At 31.7% G+C, this 20,918-nt stretch overlaps 1 long non-coding RNA gene across 1 annotated transcript; it reads right to left on the bottom strand.

The window, feature by feature from the left end:
* Window positions 1–17,634: 17,634 nt before the first annotated feature.
* Window positions 17,635–20,653, bottom strand: LOC136071024 (uncharacterized). The gene is made up of 4 exons (XR_010632341.1): window positions 20,278–20,653; window positions 19,446–20,199; window positions 19,189–19,334; window positions 17,635–18,234 (listed from the first exon to the last, which is right to left on the bottom strand). It is a non-coding gene; the product is annotated as an uncharacterized LOC136071024 (long non-coding RNA).
* Between the last annotated feature and the right edge of the window lie 265 nt (window positions 20,654–20,918).

Here is a 20,918-nt window from a genome sequence, read left to right as displayed (position 1 = left end):
AGCTTTACGATATTCTAGACACTTATACACTATAAAAAAATTTCGATAATTACCATCTAACATTACAAGGTACGAAAACAAGATTATATATTTAAGGGACCAAAACACAAAATAAAATTTTTGACCACTCAAAAATAATAAATATACAAAATTAATATGAAAAATAAAATTACTATCTATTTAGTATTAATAAAATTTTCTATATTTTCCCTAATATATATATATATATATATATATATATCATATATCATATACCATATATAATAGTAGAAGTTGAGAGAAAGTTGATTCCTACAATTAAAAAGTTGCTGTTATATAAGAAAAATGACCATCTAAAATTGAACCACGTATAAATTAAAAAGCGATAAATTACATTGTTTAGTACCGTTACAACTAATTTTTAAAGCAATAAATTATAATGTTTCCCTACATACAAACACTGTTTGAGAGCCCTCTTGGTATAAAAGGAAACTAACCGCTTAAAAAAAAAAAAAAAAAAAAAAAAAAAAAGATTGCTACATGGAGAAAGGAGAAAGAGAGATCGAGAGAAAAGAGAGACAGAGAAATACAGAGACAGAGATAGAGAGAAGGGCACCACCTAGATCTTCTGCCATCACCGTAAGCCTTCACTCACTACCCGACTATCAGAATTGCTATTGGGAAAGTTCTGTTTTAAATTTAAAATTTTAGGGTTTTTGGTTTTAATTTGGAGAATCAATTGGGTGTTAATTATGATTTAGATTGGTATTTTTGGTCAGATTTGGTTTTGATTAAGGGATATGGAGATAGAAGTACCAAGCAGGGTTTGTAGGCATCAAAAGTTAGAAGAAATATCTAAGGCCGGCCATTGTCCGTTCCCTCGCTAGACTTGGGCCACCGGAACTGCAAGCACATGAAGAAAAAACTATGGACCATCAACACTGTTAGGCCATATATCTACCACCCAGATTGTTGGAATTGGCACCAGTACAATTTTTTTCCCAATTTTTAGATTTGGCCATTTGGGTATGAAATTTTACTTTTGATTGAGTTTTTTTTTTTTTTTTTTTGGTTGTTGTTGTTGTTGTTGTTGTTGATTTGTTTACATTTGATTCATTTTTGTTTTGGGATTTTGCGTTATCTATCAAATTGTTTGTTTTCTCAATTTAAGATATTTGCTTTTGTTCTGTTTTTTAGATTACAGAAGTCACTAAAAATATTGATTTCAGTTTGGGTGCTTCTGTTTCTAATCTTTACGAAACCATTGAAATTAAATATTGATTTCTGCCATGTTTACAGCTAAACCCAATCAATACACTGTTTTAAAGCCCATCATTACACCCATACAAGTGAAAACAAAAAATAAAAAATAAAAACCCAAAAAAAGGGTTTAGGGAGAGAGATATGTAACGTTGAATTATTAAATAGAGAGATAGGGAGAAAGAGAATGATAGACAGATTCGGTCAGCCATAGAAATTGGAAAGAGAAAATCTAAGAAGATAGTCAGCCTTTGCCACCATCAGATCCCATATCCTCCACCAGTTAGTCTCTGTTTTATGGTTCTTTAAATTTGGGTTTAAATATGATTTAGGTCTGGGTATTTGGATTGGATTGGATTGGATTGTATTGGATTGCATTCAAGTTTTGGTTTAGATTCAGTATTAAGTAAGGAATTGGGTAAGAATGGTTTTTAATATCAGTCATCTGTGTTAGATTTGGTTTTTCTTTTGGATATTTAGGTTAAATTTGTTTTGAGCATATGTTTTCGCTCTAAATAGAAATCTCTAGAGATCTTCATGAATCAATTTAATGTTGAAGAACATAGATTTATGTGTTGCCAAAAAAATAAAGCTCTATCATTTCATTTATGCTTTTATTAATTTTTTTTGGAAATATTTTCCCCTCTTTATATTTTCACTTCCCATGTTTCTTTTCAACCATTGTTGTCAAGGTTTTTGTAGTATATATTTAAAGTTTTCGTTTGCAATTGCTTTGATTTGAAAAAATAAAACCCTAGAACACAGAGAATAAGAAGGTATTGAACATTAAAATGCCTTTCTTCCTCCACTGATGCCAATCTGCTTCAAGCATTATATCTTTGTGTTTTAGATCCAAAATTAGATTGTACTATTCATCCTTCATGGCTATGCTCAAGGTATTTCCTCTGATTTATTTATTTTCCTCTTTTAATCAGATGGGTATATAATATAATCTCTGAAAACCACCATCTCTTTGCCATTCTCTTAAACTTTTTCTTTAATATTTTGGTTTGACGTGACTACCGCAACTTTTTGTTACATGCATGCTGCATATTGCAGTGTTTTGCTCTTTTATCTACAATTTGCCCCTTATTTTTATCATAGATCAAACATTAGCTTTCTCAATACTGTCTTAGTACTTTTGTTTTTCTGTAAATTGTTTTCAAATTTAAGTAATTGGTTGACTGACTATACTCAATATTTAGTTTATTGTCATACTTATTTAACACTATTGTACATTGATACGAAAAATATTGCATTTTTCATTGTAGTTCAATATGTCTAATAGTTCAATTACTTTTTTTTTTCTTATTCTGTCGTAAGAGATTTAACAATAAAGCACTAAAAAGGGGCACAACCAAGCACAATAACCAAGTATGAAACTTAATTAATAGTTCAATTTCTTATTGGAGTGTACCTTTCCCTTGGTGTGTTATTGACTTATTGTGGAGGAGGCTGAGTTATTTTGACGTAAGTTGGGTTATAAATTAGAAATAGAGGATCATTAGATGCCTATGGAAGGAGAATGAAACTTTTATTACTAACCATATTGTCTTTGAGATGGAAACTTTTTATGCTGACCTATTGTCTTTAAGGTGGTGTCTATGAGAATGCTATATTTATGTAGTTTGATTTAGTGCATTTGGAATTCTTGATGTAGTTCATTTGGAAGGAGAGTTGCTGGGAAACAGCAACATTGACACAGAGGAATTCTTTTTTCTATTTTTGGTAAATCTTGGTCTTAACTGAAGCTTCAAAGTCTAAGAAAGGCAATAGGATTGGTGTATTATTTAATGTAGGAATCAAAGAGATTACAATAATTTCAGGGGCTATTAGAATTGGAAAGTGCGGAGGAAGACTACTGCTATATTGTGATCTTTAAGGGTTCTCCCTATTAGGCTTTCAAACATGAAAATGAATGGTATTATAGTAATGACAATTGGAAAAGTTAAGGAAGTATTCAATCTGCCTTAGGAGCATACTAGAATGAGATGACAAGACAAAAGGGTGCTGAACAACCTTGAGAAAACATGTAAGAATCTACAACCTATTAATATTTTGTGTAAGATCAATTTTTGAAGGGTTTAAAAATCTGCACCTATTACAAAGAATACAATTTTTTCTGGTGTAAAATCAATATTTTTCATTAACACTATTTTCCAGTTAGATACTGAACAATTTGAGGCCCCTTAACCCAATCAAATTAACATAGTTAATTAGTCAAGTGATTAACTTAGTCAAATTATTCAAATCTAGGTTAACAAATCAAACAATCATATCAATTATATAAAGCAGCGGAAAAGTAAAGAACACAATCATATGATGATCTAGGAAACCACACGGTAAAAACCTGGGGAGAATTTGCCCTAGCTATTCTCAAGTTAAACTTGAATCCACTATGTGAAATAATCGAAATTTATACAAAAGGACTTACAGGCTCCCTGCTTGACTTCCTAATGCTACGCACCAGTAGAACTTACTGACACGACTATGTGTAAGCTCCGAATCTACGGACTCCTTCTTTCTTGGATTCTCCACAAGATACAAGCACCCCCGCTTGTGTTTCTTTAAGCTCTAATGGGAGCAACTGAGTTGATCATCAAGATGTTGAAATAATCTCTACCTTGAAAACCCTAAGTTTATGTGAAGGAAAGCTCCTCAAGGATCTCACAAGAGATTCACACAAACAGTAAAGTATGAGCAACAATTCACTCAGAGCAACTCCTAAAACGTGGTTAGGGTTTTGCCTTATATGTTAGGGTTTGTGCCCTAAAATCCAATTTATTGGCATGTCATGAATAATTAAGTTGCTTAATTATATGAGATTATTTATGAACTAGTGGGACATTATCTTAGTCTATGAGATGCATAGTATGTGATTTATGTGAAAAGTCACAGAAAGATATAAATCACAAGTTCTTTGTAAATTCAGAATTTTAGTTCGTAGTCGGTGATGAAATTGGGCATTTCATCTGCGAAGACTATAACATATCAATTAAGATGATTTGTCTTGATCATGGAAGTGGAGACTTCTAGTTGGTATGTTGATATGTTTTAAGAGTTAAGACATAATGAACTGGACCGCTGTGAGATTTATTATTCTCCTAATGACTGTCAAATGAATAATAAAGCTCACGACTTCTATTTACATCAACTCTAAATCCTGAGAGAATAATGGACCTGATCGTAAGATGTAGGTTGCTTTGATATATCAAGAGTGAGATCTATAAGTTATGGTCAAAACCTCAGTATATTGGGCAGCCGCATTTAGTGTTGATGGAACATGTATTCTCAAGATGGAATTCATAGTCTCTTAACGGAGATATAAAATATTCCCTTGAGATAAGTTTAATGGGTTTGGTTATTCAGAGTGTTGGGCCCAACCACTTTAGTAAAGAGTTACTAAAGTATATATATTTGTGAAATTGGATTTCATAAATATATATTGAATAACATAAAGGATTAAACTGGGTACTCAAGGATTAAGATGTAGTAATCTACAAAGTGGCAGTCAACATTTCATGACTTTGTATTACTACGAATATTTTAATGAAGGGGTTGCATGTACAATAAAGTCTTGAGAAATAATTTATTGATAAGGCCTAGAGTGCAACTATATTTATATAGTGGTATTAAATATAGTTAATGGTAAACTTTGGACTGTCAAGAGTTGACAGAAAAGCCTAAGGCCCATTAGAGCTAGTGTTTTATGGTCCATTTTGATCCTACTCCAAGCCACAAACTTAAGCCCAATTGGAAAGGCCCAAAAGGCCAGCCCAATTAGATAATTGCTTAGATACAAAAGGGAAAAACGTTCAGAATATTATGAGAGAGAAACACATTGTGAAATGGTGGGTATGTGTTTTTTTGTCACTCTCTAATCACCCTTTTGTTACCGATTAAGAGACCACACATCTTGGGTATCAAGTGAAATTGGAGTGAAAATAAAAGTCTTCCCGAGAAACGTTTGATCTTCGATTTTGAAATTCACCGCTTCAAGGTACGATCTCTTGTTCTCGAATTCTGAAATTTACTTAGTACGTGTTATCAATATCGAATGAAGTAGATCCGTTTAAAAATTATTTTCCGCTGCATTTACCTTTATTTCCAACATTTAATACCTAAGGCAAAAATATAAAATGCATAAAAACATTTATGGCGCGACTTTCGATTGATCGAGTCTAACTTTNAGTTTACAAGTAAAAGCCCTTTACATAAATAATGCTCATAAACACAAAAAATTCAATCCTAACTACTATCCATCGGTTACAAGTGTAGACAGTAGCTCAATTGAATCAACCTGTATATTCTTGAAACACTTAACAAATGCATAAACGCATGTGTGACAGAAAACAGTAAATCAACAGATATGTAAACTAACTTTCCCCTTAAGTTAGATACAACAAAAATAAAACATTCTTGTAAAAATTCACACAACACATAATAAAGACATATATTAATAAATAATCTCATAAATATAAATCAATAAGTAGTGAATCACAAGAAACAAGAATCACATATATCAAAATAAATAAATGTATCTCCCCCTAAAACGAATAGCCCAAAAAAAAAGATATATACAGTGAAGCACTTAGATACAATCTAATATCTCCACTAGGTTCGCAAAACAAAAAAAAAATCTCCCCCTAACTACAAAAACTCCTCTACAAGTGTCAAAACTCTATTCCCCCTTTTTGTGACAGAATGCCAAAGGACAATCACAAGCCATCATCAAAAGGAGTTGGTGAGAGTGAACGAAGATGCGCCAAGTCAGCTCGTAATGCACGTATCTCATCAAGTAAGTCCACCAAAATTTGACCATAAGCCGCCTGAAAGGTCATGACAGTCTCCAAGGTACGACATACATCAAAGTCATTTGAACGAGGTGGAGGAACATCAGCACCAACAGTAGCAACACCAACAGGATCATCAACATCCTCACCAACAGGACCTGTAGAAAAAGAGGGAGGAGGTGCAGTACCAGAAGACTTAGACCTAAGGTATTTAGAGCCAACTCGAAGGTGAGCAGCTCTTTGTCTAAGAAAAGACGCACCTATGGGAGCAATAACATAAACGGGCTCAGAAGAAGGGAAATCATCTAGACCAAGATAAATCAAAATCCTATGAATAAAGATAGGATGAACAAGAGCATGAAAAGAAGATGAACTCCTATAGACTTCGTTCAAAGAACAAAAAAACAAATGAGGAAAACTAATAGGAGCATCAGTTACTAGAGCATACAAAAAGACACACCGCTTGAGAGGAATGGTGTGAAAATGAGAAATGGGCCAAATAGAATGACAAGCTATCCTAAAGAAGAGATAATGTAACTCAGATAGCTTAGTAGTGGTAATCCTAGGATCAGAACCCCACTGGATAGAAGACCTAGTGATGTAAGACATGACATCACTCAAAAGAGGAGACTCATCATAAGGGTAGACAGGGTGCTGGACCAAGGGTACCCCTAAAGCATCAGCCACTACAGTAGGAGTAATAGTGTACTCTACGCCTCGTATCCAACTCTTTACCAAAGTATTGGAATCATAGACGCGGATTGAGATGTTCGAAAAGAACTCTCTAATCAAGGTAGCAGGAGAAGGAGGATCAAAAATATCCACCAAGGGTAACCAGCCCCGACGCTTAAAATTTTCCCTAATGGCAGGATTAAGCTCATCTAAAACTACAACACGCTCAAACCAAATCTTTCTCCTAAGGTTCAGCTTATAATAAATCTCTTGCTTTGTCTCACTCCGAAACTGCTCACGGTCAAAAGAAGGTAAGGGAGGAGAAGGTGAGGGAACATACCTACGAGCTCTAGTTTTCCTAGGCATGATGCTAAGGAAAGGATAAAGACATAAAGAAAGAACCGCTAGATCAAAACAAAAAACAAAACCCAATAATCAATTTCACAAAATACGGCTCGATTCAACAAAAATCCCAAATTATGCATAGTCCGAAAATTTACCCATAAACCATGAAAATAATGCATGAAACATGAAAAACAATGTAAAAAGAAGAGTAATATGGACATACTAGCTTAAGGAGAGAGAAACCTTGCAAAAAATTTGGAAGAAAACGACAAAAAATTTTTATTGTGAAGCCTTGCCGAGTCGGAGAGAGAAAAAGTGACTTTGAAAAAGTCAGACCTGAGTTTGAAAAAACTTGATTCACGATATTCGATTGATCGAAAATTACATTCAATCGATCGAATCAATCCGAGATTTCTAAAAGAGTTTTAAGTAATTTTCGATCGATAGAAAAACAGATTGGATCGATCAAAACAGGCAACGATTCACAACATTTTGAGAAAAATCACAGTTTTGAAAAACAACAACCATATTTTGGGCACAACTCCTCAAAGCATTAAAATTGTTGAAACAAAATGCATGACTATGAGATGAAATGCTTTTTCAAAAAACCCCAATTTTTCAAAGAAAATTTCAGTCATTCTCCCTTTAAATTCTCAAGCAAAAAACAATGTTTTGCATAATACTCTAGGTATTTTTAAACTTGGTTGGTCAGACCAAAAACACACACAATAACATGTACAATGTTTAGCAACGAGTAACTTGTACAGTATGTGCAACTAGCAAAAGCGTGAGATACATGTGAGGTGATATGTAAATAGAAATCAACCACAAAGTCTACAAAATTCATCACATAGAATTTAAAAGAGACTATTACCTAAAGAGTTACATCATATAACTCCCACATCTCCTAAAACATAAGCTTGCAATCATGTAAGTTTCTTGAATTTTGCCTCATAATATACACACCAATTTTAATTATGTGATTTGGCATCAAGCCTAATAATACACACCAATTTTAAGCATTAAGCAATTAACTGAGGCTACACCTAATGTTCTTTTTGTGCATGTGCTACGCTTTCTTAAGCACAGAATCTTACGATATGCACTAAGGTGTTCATGATTGGTTAGTGAACAGTGGTGAAATTATTATTTATGCCTTTCTCAAAAAGTTCAAGTCTAATAGTCAAAGACATGTGACTTCAAGATCAAGACAAAGTGATCAAAAACTATAAACATCTTTCCCACACAACATGCACTATAAAGCTCAAACTAGTAAAGTGCAATAAATAAGCTCATCAAAGCTAAACAAGGTACATAAACATGTTATGTAAAGATAAGGTGGCCAACCTTGATTTCAAATCCAAGATATATAATACAAAACAAATAACAATCTTTTTGGTTTAAAAACAAATTTTATGATCAAAAACAAAAAGCATACATTATGCTAAATGAACAATGCAAAGCAATGCATGATTGTGCTTAACTAAGCTATAGAGGATACACAAACAAGAAATATCAATTTCTTAATTAACCCTTGAGTACATATACAAACTAGTACATACTCACACAAAATCAAAAATAGCTTAGCACTTATATAACACATACTTTTCAAGTTTCTCCACAATGTCAAGCATGTTCTAAATCAAGAGAAAGATAACATAACTCATGTAATCCTCAAAACAAATAAAACAAGACACAAAATAAAATATTTTTGTCTTTTTGAAATTTTTCAATGTTTTTGGATTTTTTTTTTTTTTTAAAACAACCTAAAAAAACAAAACAACCAAAAAAAAAAAAAACAAAACATGCCCACAAATAATTGAAAGAATTAAATGAGGGACAAGTCAGCAACACTCACCTTGGAGAATATTTTCTCACCCATCTAGCACGAATCTTCGGCTTTGTAGGTGAAAATCCATGTGAAGCAAAGTGTATTTGAGGGATTACACAAATCTTTTGAGAAAGACTAAAATCTTGCAAATTCATTTCACAAGCCAACAAGCTTAAACTTTTCAAAAGTATATGAAACAATTTATTTGGACTTATGGCAGGAGAAATATCATCACATATCCTAGATTGACATACAGAATGCTTAAATTTCAACTTATGACAATTAGGATGAATGTGACCACAGACATCACAAAAGTGACAAACATGAACAAATTTAGGAACATCAGTATTCCTAACAGCAAATCTAGTCTCAGATTTTGGTTTTTGCCACAACAAAGAACAATTTGGTTTAATATGACCAACAACACCACAAAGGTGACAGGTAGGCACAAAAACAGATTTATTATGCTCTCTAACAGTAGGTTTAGACTTAGGTTTAAAACTTCGGCATATACATCAGAACTTTTACCTTTGTCTAACCTAGCAAAATAGGCATTTTCTTTATTATTCCTCTTGAAATGAGGGATATAAACTTTCTCAGATTTAGGTTTAAAAGAAACAAAAACACTTCTATTATCAACAGCAGGCTTGGTACTAGTCAAATTTTCAATTTTAGCCTTAGATTCAACTAACTCTTGTTCCAAGCTTTTCATCTTCTCATCTTGAGAGGAAATTTGATTTCTCAAAAAATCATTCTTTTTATTAGATTCATCTAATCTAACAATCAATTCATCTTTTTCAAGATTAGCCAATTTTAACTCTTCCTTGAATTTCTTAGCAATTTTCAAAGATTTAGATAATTCCTTACGAAGAGTTTCAAAAGCATCAAAAAAATCAACAGAAATAATAGTGTCCTTTTTATTCAAATCATCACAAGCATGAGCAGAAAAACACTTCAAATTATCCATGACAATAGGAGTCAAGGATCAGCTCTTAGATCAAAAGATCTACAAATAGAGAGCTACCTGCTCTAATACTACTTGAACAGTTTTAGACCCCTTAACCCAACCAGATTAACCTAGTTAATTAGCTAGTGATTAACTTAGTCAAATTATTCAAATCTAGGTTAACAAATCAAACAATCATATCAATTATATAAAGCAGTGGAAAAGTAAATAATACATTGATATGATGACCTAGGAATCCACACGGTAAAACCCTGGGGAGGATTTGACTTAGCTATCCTCAAGGTAAACTTGAATCCACTATTTAAAAGAATCGAAGTTCATACAAAAGGACTTACAAGCTTCCCACTTGACTTCCTAATGCTACCCACCGGTAAAACTTACTGACACGACAACGTGTAAGCTTCGAATCCACGGACACCTTCTTTCTTGGATTCTCCACAAGATACAAGCACCCCTGCTTGTGTTTCTTTGAGCTCCAATGGGAGCAACTGAGTTGATCATCAAGATGTTGAAATAATCTCTATCTTGAAAACCCTAAGTTTATGTGAAGGAAAGCTTCTCAAGGATCTCACAAGAGATTCACACAAATAGCAAAGTATGAGCAACAATACACTCAGAGCAACTCCCAAAATGTGGCTAGGATTTTGCCTTATATACCTAGGGCAAAAACATAAAACCCTAAACATTTAATGAGGTAGGGCTAAGTTGGAAAATTCTGCAGAAAAATATTTTGGCTGACTTTCAATCGATCGAGTCTAACTTTCGATCGATCGAGCCAGGCCGAAATGCACTAATACATCTGCAGCCTCTCAATTCCAACTTTACATGAATTATACAACTTTGAGCAAGTCTAAACAAGACTAAACATATTCTTTTGATCATGGTTTGCCAACATTACACATTAGAGTTCTAAATACATAAATTCCTAAATCTTTAGAACCTAACATATACCTACTTGACTCTTTTTTTTTGTTCTTGATTTATTTTTGGTTGATTGGGTGAGGTTTGATCCTTTAGTAATTTCAAATTTTGTTTGTTCATTTCCCTAATGCATTTTAATCAATGACTATTTCAGTGTGTGAAAGAATCCTCTTTTGTAAGTAGATCAACTGTATCTATGACATTATATAGCAATTTGTTATTTTTTTGGAACTTGTTTTGTGGTGGTTGAGTTTTGGAGTTGGTTATCTAAATCTTATTTGCTAATACAATGTAAGTTGTGCCTTTTCTCTGCATGTTGTTTGGTCTTTGCATTATGTGGGAGGCATTTCTTTATATAAAAGAAGCTAGATTACTTATGAAACCAATGCTTTCTTAGCATCCTAATTTTTCACAAAGTCTGTCAGTGTCACATGAAAATTATAAGCACTGAAACATTGCTATTTTTTTTTTCCCCTGATGACCGAAAGTGAAGTGCAAATTCAATGTGCAAAGGAAAGGAAAAATCATAACCAGTTTGGGATTCTACTTTTAGAGATTTAAAATTGGTTTGGTGTGATCCTCAATAGTCAAGTACTCTTTCTAAGCCTTTTGTTATTTTGGCTATTGAATTGTTAACATTCTAATCTAGGTTTAGACAAATGGCTATCTACTTAAGTTGGTCTCAAAGCTTAAGCAAACAATGATTTTATCTACAATTGCATCCCTTAATGATCATTTGAAGTAAAGAACAATATGAATTTTCTAAACAAGTGTAGAAAGATCACATGCTAGATAGAACTAGATAGAAGGTATACCAGTTGCAAGGAGCTTTAGTCATTTTAACTTTCAAAAATTGTTGTTTCCTTTTCCATCTATGATGAAGTTCAGAATTATATCTATTAAGTATGTTGGATCAGTTTTTGTCACTTGCAGAAACCTTGCTTTTGACCTGATATTTAGAAACTTCTTGATTTTACTGTATTTTTCTAAAAATCTTACTACTAAAGTCCCTCAATTGCTTTGGCATAGTCATGATATGTTTTTAACATGTGAGCTTTGTTTCAAATGATTGTCTGAGAATAAAAGGAATAAAAGGAATTATTCATTGAAGAAGAAGCATATACATTATGCAGCATTCATATACATGTTAAAAAAACAAATTTGATAAACATTGTGCTCTTATAAAGTGCTCACTACCATAATTACAATATATGTAAGATAGTACACTTTCAAAGTTTCTTATTGATTTAAAATAAAGTAAGACATTATGAAATTGATTACGTGGAAAATCTAGAATAAATTTTAATTCAATGGTAAATCCTAATTCTATTGAACTATCTTAGCAAAAAAGAAAAACACTATTGATGTAGATAGTTTCTAGTCAACCGGGACTCTCTAATATAGTTTTGAAAGTGTATCTTGAAATGTGAAGTTGTAGTTTTGAAAAGCACTTGATTTGTTGTCATCTCTACCTATTTGAAAAAAAGAAAAAAAAATGATGTTGGACTTAGGAAGTACTAATAGCATAAGGTGCTTGCGATATACTTTTTTTGTTATGCAGATCAATAAGAGTGGTGGATTGGGTTCCAAAAACTTTCTTTTGGGGGACCTGAATTTGAAGTAAAGAAATAGAAAGAAAATGTGCAATGCAACTGTTAGAGAGAAATGGGTAAGAGATATTTTGTTTTCTAAACTCATTGATTTAATTATGTTCAGGTTTTATTTCATAACTCTTACCTTCAAAGACTATTTCAACATGATTGCAATTATATTGCATTAAAGGTTAATTTGTTTGGCTCCAAGTAATTGTGAAAAGGCATGTCTATTTTATTTCAATGAAATTAATTCTAATATAGATATTCTTTTGATTAATTATGTTAGGATATGAACAGTTTTTACGTGAAATACTCCAAATTTATTATTGATTATCTTTGCTTTCTAATTTATAAATGTTGAATTATCAAGTCTGAATTGGTACTAAATTCTCTCTAAAGTTATTGAATAATTTTGACTGACATTGTGATTTTATGTAGTTAAACTTTGTCCTTATTATATGTACTTTAAATTTTTTATGAATTGACATTTAATGGGATTCTTCTCTTTAGTTAAATATGGATGATAGAAAAGGTTTAAGCAAATGTGAAGATGAGAGACATGCTTAGGTTTATGGTGGCTGATTGTTTCAATAATTACATGTTGGTGCACACACATGTATAAAAGAAAATTGACTCATGTGGGTGAGGTGTAACCAATATATATTACAAAGGCGATTGCAGGTATTTTAAATTAATTATTGTTACTTTTTTTTTTCCTTTATGATTTATATGTATAAATATAACCAAGCTAAAATATTACATTTATTTTTATGTGTATAAATATAACAAAGCTATCTTAGAATTTTTATCATATCATGTTCACTTTTAATTTGTTTTTCTTATTTATTGGATTTTCCTTGGTCAAGATTGAACTTGCATTATGTAAGCTTTTCTAGGTTTAGGAATATTTTTGATATTGGCTGATGATATTTTTGATATGTTTAGCCGTTGAAGAAATTACGAGATTAAACGCAATGTTCAAAGGCATGGTTGTTGACAACTTTGGGCCTACAAGATTTAGAAATGAAGCATGAAGTCATTAAGCAAGGAATAAAATATTTAAAAGATTTTAATATGTAGTTATTATAATTAATTATTATTTTAGGATAAGTGCATTTCTTTATCTCTATTACTTATATGTATTGTTGTATTATGTGTTTTGTATTAATATTTAAACTAGCAACAAAACACACTTACTGATTTCTTTATAAACTGTATACAATAATGCATTCATTAAATATTATAAATGTTATTTTGAACTTTGAATATGATGCAAGAAATCTACTTGAGAAAAATATTATGTTTCCATTGCTTAAGTTTTACATTTTGTTTGCGATTTAAGGTTATAGATAGTAACAACCAATGCTTTGTGAATTTTTAACAGTTTCGAAATTGAAGAGAGAAACAAACTAGAGAAAAAGATGTAATTTTGGATCTAAGTCTATCCAAGTTGCATGGGCAAATATGTCTGATGTATAGATATAGTTGCATTCCTAGCTTATTGTAGAGAAGATTGATACAATTTATATTTACTACGATTGATTGCACCAGTTTCATTTAATATCTATTGATTGTAATTATTAGGAAACATTGTCCAAGGAATTATGTGTATACTACCCAATTTCTTAAATTATTCTCAACTGAATATCCCTACCAAAAAAGCATGTAGTAGTATTGCTATATATTCAATTAGTACTCTTATCATGTTATGATTTTAGAATCATAATTGGATTGGTCTGAGAAAGAATCATCATTCAATTGTGTTTTTTTGGACATCTACACACACACAAGTATTTTTTGTGTGGTGTTCTTGTAAATAACTTTTAAGTTGATTGTCTTATACTATGTAAAATGATCCCGTGCATTGCGCGGGTTAAATGCTAGTATATATAAATGGAAAAACACAACATATTAGTGTATTACGCGGGTCAAATGCTAGTATATATAAATGAAAAAACACAACATATTAATTTATTAATAATACATTTCAATTAAATTTTTAATGGTCATTCAGGGGCCTATGGCCCCATTTTCTTCAAATAGCTGTGTATAGGGGCTTACAGACATGAGGAAATTAAGCATTGTACAGGGAAAATTATTGAATATTCTGAGAGTACTATAAATGCGTACTCTCCCTTTCACATAAATTGTAGGTCATACTCTAAATTTAATTAGTGGGACCTATAGTTATATAAGAAAAGAGAGTATGCATATATAGTACTCTCTGGAAATACTCAATAATTACCCATTGTATGGAATCAATTTTATAAATTACCATTTCCATAAGGTATGGAATTGTACTTTTTTTCCTTTCCTATGTAGTAGCCAAGACCGAGTAGCAATATAGAGACAACAATTGGAGCGACAACGGCGATAATTATTAACATTGAGTTTCTACCTTTTCCTGCATAGATCAGGAAGATTTTTATTAAACAATACAATGGTTGATTTTAAAAATATCAAGGCACAATCATAGTGAAGCCCATACCCAGCCACAATCCTATTTGATTTGTCACTGGGTCCTTATGAAAACATTGAATTGATTGATTTATTATTTTTATTTTTATAGATTGGGTCACGGTTTAGGGCCTTGAAATTGGGTCTTGAAGGGGCATGGCGGGGCAGGGCCCACAGGGGCCATAGGGGTAGGTATGGAGGTAAAAAAAACCATTTAGTTAACAAGGTGGGTTCGGGTAATGAGTGGCAGCTGGCAGGGCAGGTTCAAATAAGAAAAAAACCTGATCCGTTGTCATTTCTAAACCCAATCCTATTTGGTATTCAAGTAAAGAAATCTTAATCCCACTTGTATTGCGCTTCTTATAACAGCCGTATTAGACTAACAAAGCCTCTTATAAATACAATGGGTTCATTGTAAAATATAATACTTAAAACTTAACGGTAAAAATATAGCAATTTCCATCATGGCGAGGTATGTACTTTTTTTTGCTGTTACTCGGTCTCAACTTTTATAATTTAAGTGAATTGTAAAATGATGTGCTAAAATAGATAAAATAACTTTTTAATATATCAATATTAGCTTCTTTTTTTTTTTTTTTTTTTTTTACAAACCTGATTTTGATGCTCTATTAGGAAGTCCAAAATAAAGTATGATCTCAAAAAGAATTTAATAATTAAAAAAAAAGGTTTGCTTATTTCTCATTTAAAATTTAAAATATCATGATAATAGCTTAATTTTGCATATTTATATCATTATTAGAAAGTATTATCATACTTATTTTGAGTTAATTCATGCATTTTATAGTTGGTTTTGGAATAATGCTGAATAGTCAATTCTGTGCTTAATTGAATTTTAATACCTGAATTTGTCTTTTGTAGGATAATGAAATTAAATAAGTGAATTTATGTAAAGAAGAAAGCTAATGAACTTTACTTTTACAAGGGCCATGATGAAGTCAAAGAAGGCCAACTCAATTAAATTTGAGTCCAATTGGAGTAAGGAATTAAAGAAAATTTCCACCAAATCCAAGTCCAATTCGGATTAGGATTCCAACCTGCGCACCAGTTAGTATTTGGAGCATAACTTTCGGCTCAGATGTCCAATCGAGATGATTCAAGTTGGGCTGAAAATTTAACTTAAAGGGATACAACTTTGTAGTTTACCAAAAGTCCGAATTATGAATTTAAATGGGCTAAAATCGTCGGTAAATTGAAACCTTAAACCTAGGATTTACTCCAAACTAGAATTCAACTTGTAATAGGATTCTTTGACTTATTTAAAGGTTCTTTAGGGCAAAATTCAGGGGAGAGCTGCCATAGAACATAATTTAGGTTTTTTTTATAGTTTCTTTATAATTTTTAGAGTTTTATTTGTGTTATGGCTTGCTAGAAGTCTTGTTAAGGCAGGGGGTGAAACCCAAACCGTTTATTGGTATGTTCTTAACAATTATTTATTGGTTTTAATGCTTATGTTTTTATGTTTTTGATTGTTTTAATAATCTAGAAAAGTGTTTAGTTCTGTATAATCCTTTGATTTATCGTAGACTCCGGGCACGTTAAATGCTTAGTATTCCTTGCGAACTAATTCATTAGTTTTGTTTTGCCTAAAATCAATCAATTTCATGAAACTACCTTAGAAAATTAATTCTTGAGTTTTTATTGTTAAATCATCTAACTAAGATAATCATTCGTATGAATTTTAGTTGAGTTATAAAATAAATATTGCTAAGACTACCAATAGATGTGTTGTGTGTGGATCCCTAAACCTTACGCCTTAATATATTGTTACTTTTTCTCAATTCAAATTACCTTTACTAAAAAATCAAAAGTATGTTCTATTAAACTTTATTATTTGAGTTTTATTCTTTTGTGGTTTGCTAATCAATTTCCTTTTCCCTGTGGATTCGACCTCGGACTTACCGAGTTATTACTTTGCAACAATCCTGCACTTGGGAGCATTATTTAAGTCATAGAATATCACTTCTCTATTAATATAACTAGCATTTAACCCGCACAATGCACGGGATCATTTTATGAATCAGGAAACAATCAACTTAATATATTATACTTAGATAAAACTAAAAGCTAATGATTAATTAAACGAATATAATTTTTTCCTATCAAGGGTCTTAAATTTAAGTATGAATTTCAAATTTGTGTGCTTTCTATAACAGGAAGTCTCAAACAATAGGATGATTAAATAAAGATGGATTGAGTATAATATTATTATCAGAAATAGTTTAAAATAAATAAATAAATAAAACAATAGAATGGACCAAAAATGCAATTGTAATTAAGAGTTAAAAGTGAAATTTCAAGTTCTATTACAATCTCTCCAACATATTTGGTTCACAAACTACAATCATTGTTACTCATACAGAGTTTGGATTGTGCACCTATACTTGCAGTTTAGAATCTTGTCATTGAAATTGATAGATGGTAAATTCTCTTTAGAATCATGTATATCCTTTGAGACCTCAACTACTTCAAGTACTTTGTTTTATCCACATGACTCTGGAATCAAAACTCAAAATGAAATACTAAGGTCATCACCATAAAATATAAATGCATCTAATTTGACAATAATAAGATCTGAGAAACTAATCACTCACCAAATACAATTATTCCTACCAATCATAACCATTTGAGCCAAATATCAAAACTAAAAATCATTTCGATGGAGACGGAGAAATCAAGAGTGAAACAAAATTCCTATAGAATGCAATATAGAAAGAGAGGCAGAGACAGACCAACTCTTAAGAACAAAAGTGCAAGAGCATGACAACAAAGGATTAAGACTTGAAGAGACGCCCAAAGAACCAAAAGAGAAGACCACGGTGCTTGTTTAAACTTAGGTTCCACTTACAACATTTACAAACCACTTAGCTGCCAAGTGCCAATACTCACAACTTTCAACAAACACCTGCTGCCCACCAAATTGATACCAAGTGAAGGCCTAAGGCCTTGACATAGCAACTTTGAAAAGTATTATAGGTCCTATATAGTTTATGTTTCAACAGTTTGTACCAATTTAAAAATAGGCCAAGGGGAGTACAACAAACATCTATTAGACAAAATAATACCTTACATGGAACCTAAGTCCAAAAGAAAAATATATAGAATAAAAAATAAAGAAGCTTGTTCTACAAATTCTCTCATGACTTTGATAGGGAGAACCCTCAAAGATAACAATATAGCAATAGTCTTCCTATGCACTTTTCAACTTTGACAGCCTATGAACATATTGGAACTTCTTCAAATTCTTACACTGAAATGAAACACCAATCCATTTGCCTTTCTTAGACCCTGAAGCTTCCATGAGGACCATGATTTGCCTGAGAATAGGAAAATTTTTCATCTGCTTCAATGTTGTTGCAGACTCTGTTTCTTAGCACTTCTCTCCTTCCAAAAGCACTACATAAAGACAACATTCTATTAGACTTATTCTCAAATAAAATATGATCAATAAAAAAAATGTTTGCTTCTCCTTCCAAAGGCAGCAACAGAGAGGTACACCCCAATAAGAAATTGAACGATTAATAAAATTTCTTAGTTTCCGTTTAGTTAAGTTGTGCCCCCAATTATTGAATAATTGTTTAAGTCTATTGCCGGAGAAAAGAAGAAGCAACTATTAGACAATATTGAATAAAAATAAAAATGCTATATTTTTCATCTCAAAGATTCGACATACAACATTGTTCATTTTGCAAAGATGCTAAGTCCTTGACCCTAATTTCACAAAGATTAAACTCACATTGAATAAAGTTATGTAAGACCCACATTCTTTTTTGCTAAATAATCAAGTGAGAGTGGCCCTTACACACAATTCAATCATTGAATTTTTAATTCCATTTTAAAGAACAAACAACTTGAAAGATAAATATTCACATAAAAAATAGGCAGGGAAGGGAGGAACAATAAGATCAAAATTAAAGGAAAAAAAAATGTATAACCACGTCACTTCAAAAACATTTAAGGAGCAACATAATTGGCAAATCAAATATCAAATATAAATTAGAAGAAGAAAGATGTATATTAAGTAATGAAGCACACTTGCAGCCCATGCCTCAATTCCAATATGGCAACAAACAGAAGCCAAATTCTCAGCCTCAATGCTTAAATCAAGGAGCTAATTTACTACAGATAAAGCATGATAGATTGCCCCCTAATATCATGCCCAATGTCTGACTTTGATCTTTGCAATTACCTTAGGAATATATTATGCATTTACTTTATAACTTTTCCTTGTACAAATTACTTTCTATAAATGATGTAAATAGAATTTCTCATAAACATATTTCAAGCCTGAATCACTGTCCGTGATTCCAACAGTATTAAAAGCATGTAAAATTTTCAAATTGATCATACCCTTTCTGGCAGAAACAATGGTGTTTTTTGTATTGCATGAACATGGCAATCATCACTTGGACTTCTTTCTAGAGCTGCTAGGTACTGATTCATCAGATGGAGCCAATGACGCAAAAGCTAATTCGTCATATCAGCATAGTTGATTCCTGTTGCAAAAAGCATTGAATGTTTCTTCAAAGTTTTAAGTAAAAATTTATTTAAAATTGAAGGTGAATAAGAAAAACCTAAGCAATGAGAGATGTGGATAAGGAATTCACCATCATTGTCTAGTTTGTGATTTTAATGGTGACCCATTCATCAGACCTGATAATGTTCATCATTGCTGTATCTTCATCATCAACTTAAGCCCTTGTATCACTATAACACATGGCATCAATTTAAAAGTAGAAAAAAAAAATAATTAAGACAAACAATTTAGAATGGCAGAAAAGAATACATGGCCGACCCTCTAAAGATCTATAGCCTCAGAAGCATGAACACTCCAAAATCCCTATACTTTAAATAAAAATAAAATACACCTAAATATATTAATTGATTTAATCCCTATATCCCCAACGTATCATTGCTTAATTTTTTTTTTAAGAATCGACATATCACTGTGTGATCCATGTCCATATCAACCCCAAAATTTTGGGATTAATGCTTGGTTGATGTTGTTGTTTTAGTAAGAACACACAATTTATGTGCACTCAGTATGTCCATAATTACATCGAATTATCAGTTTTTGCTTTGCATATAACATAAAAATACCAACACATAAATGAACAAATCAATGTAGAATTTGATTATTAATATGAAACAAAAATTCATTTCAAAGATAAAACTTAAAGAAGGCCAAGATTAGATAAAAGTGAACATATATGTATATAACTTGCATTTCTAGGATTGGACCGTAGTTGAACATCATCAACAGTGCAATAGTGGTTGAGTTTTTGAATGCACTCATCGACTATCAATTGTACTCCAGGGGAACACTTTTTCCCTTCCGTTAATATCCGTAGGAACAACTCTCTGCCCAAAATAAAAAATCAATTAGCATTTAGTTAAACTCAAAATTTGAAGGAAAAATCAAAAATAGATTTTATTTACCACAGATTGGCCCGTGTATATGCCTCCTGAAATCTGAAAGAGTAAAGTAAAGAAGTGGAAATCATTAGTAATATAAGAAACGGTGGAAAATGTAAGAACCTGAAAGAGGAGCAGTCAGATTGGCATAGATTGAGATAACCATCCCGCTTTCCATTTGCTTTTGATTTTGCCTAAAAGAAGGAGGGGGAGGATAGAGGCGAAATTGAATCTAGTTTTTTTTTTTTTTATTTCATAATGGAATCAAGTTTTTCATACGGTAAAAAGACCTAAAATAAATATCAATGCAACATTCAATCCTATTCTTATTTAATCCCAACAATTTCCTTAAGATTAGAAACAGAAGTACCCAAACCAAAATCAATATTTTTAGTGATTTCTGTAATCTAAAAAAACTAACAAAAACAAAACAAAAGAAAATATCTAAATTTGAGAAAACAAACATTTTGATAAAGAATCCAAAAACCCAAAACAAAAACGAATCAAATCTAAACCTACCCAACAAAAAAACTTAATTAAAAGTAATGTTTTATACCCAAACCTACAAAATTGAGGAAAAAATTTACCTTTGTTGATGTCGGTTCCGGCAATCTGATGGTCTAAGTCTGGCAAGGGATGGTGATGACTGACGGTATGAACTCTGT

The sequence above is a fragment of the Quercus suber genome, unplaced genomic scaffold, assembly GCF_002906115.3.
Source record: "Quercus suber isolate HL8 unplaced genomic scaffold, Cork oak 2.0 scaffold_279, whole genome shotgun sequence".
Classification (NCBI taxonomy): Eukaryota; Viridiplantae; Streptophyta; class Magnoliopsida; order Fagales; family Fagaceae; genus Quercus; species Quercus suber.
The sequence above is the reverse complement of the archived record's forward strand: the minus strand, read 5'-3'. Positions and strand labels throughout refer to the sequence as shown.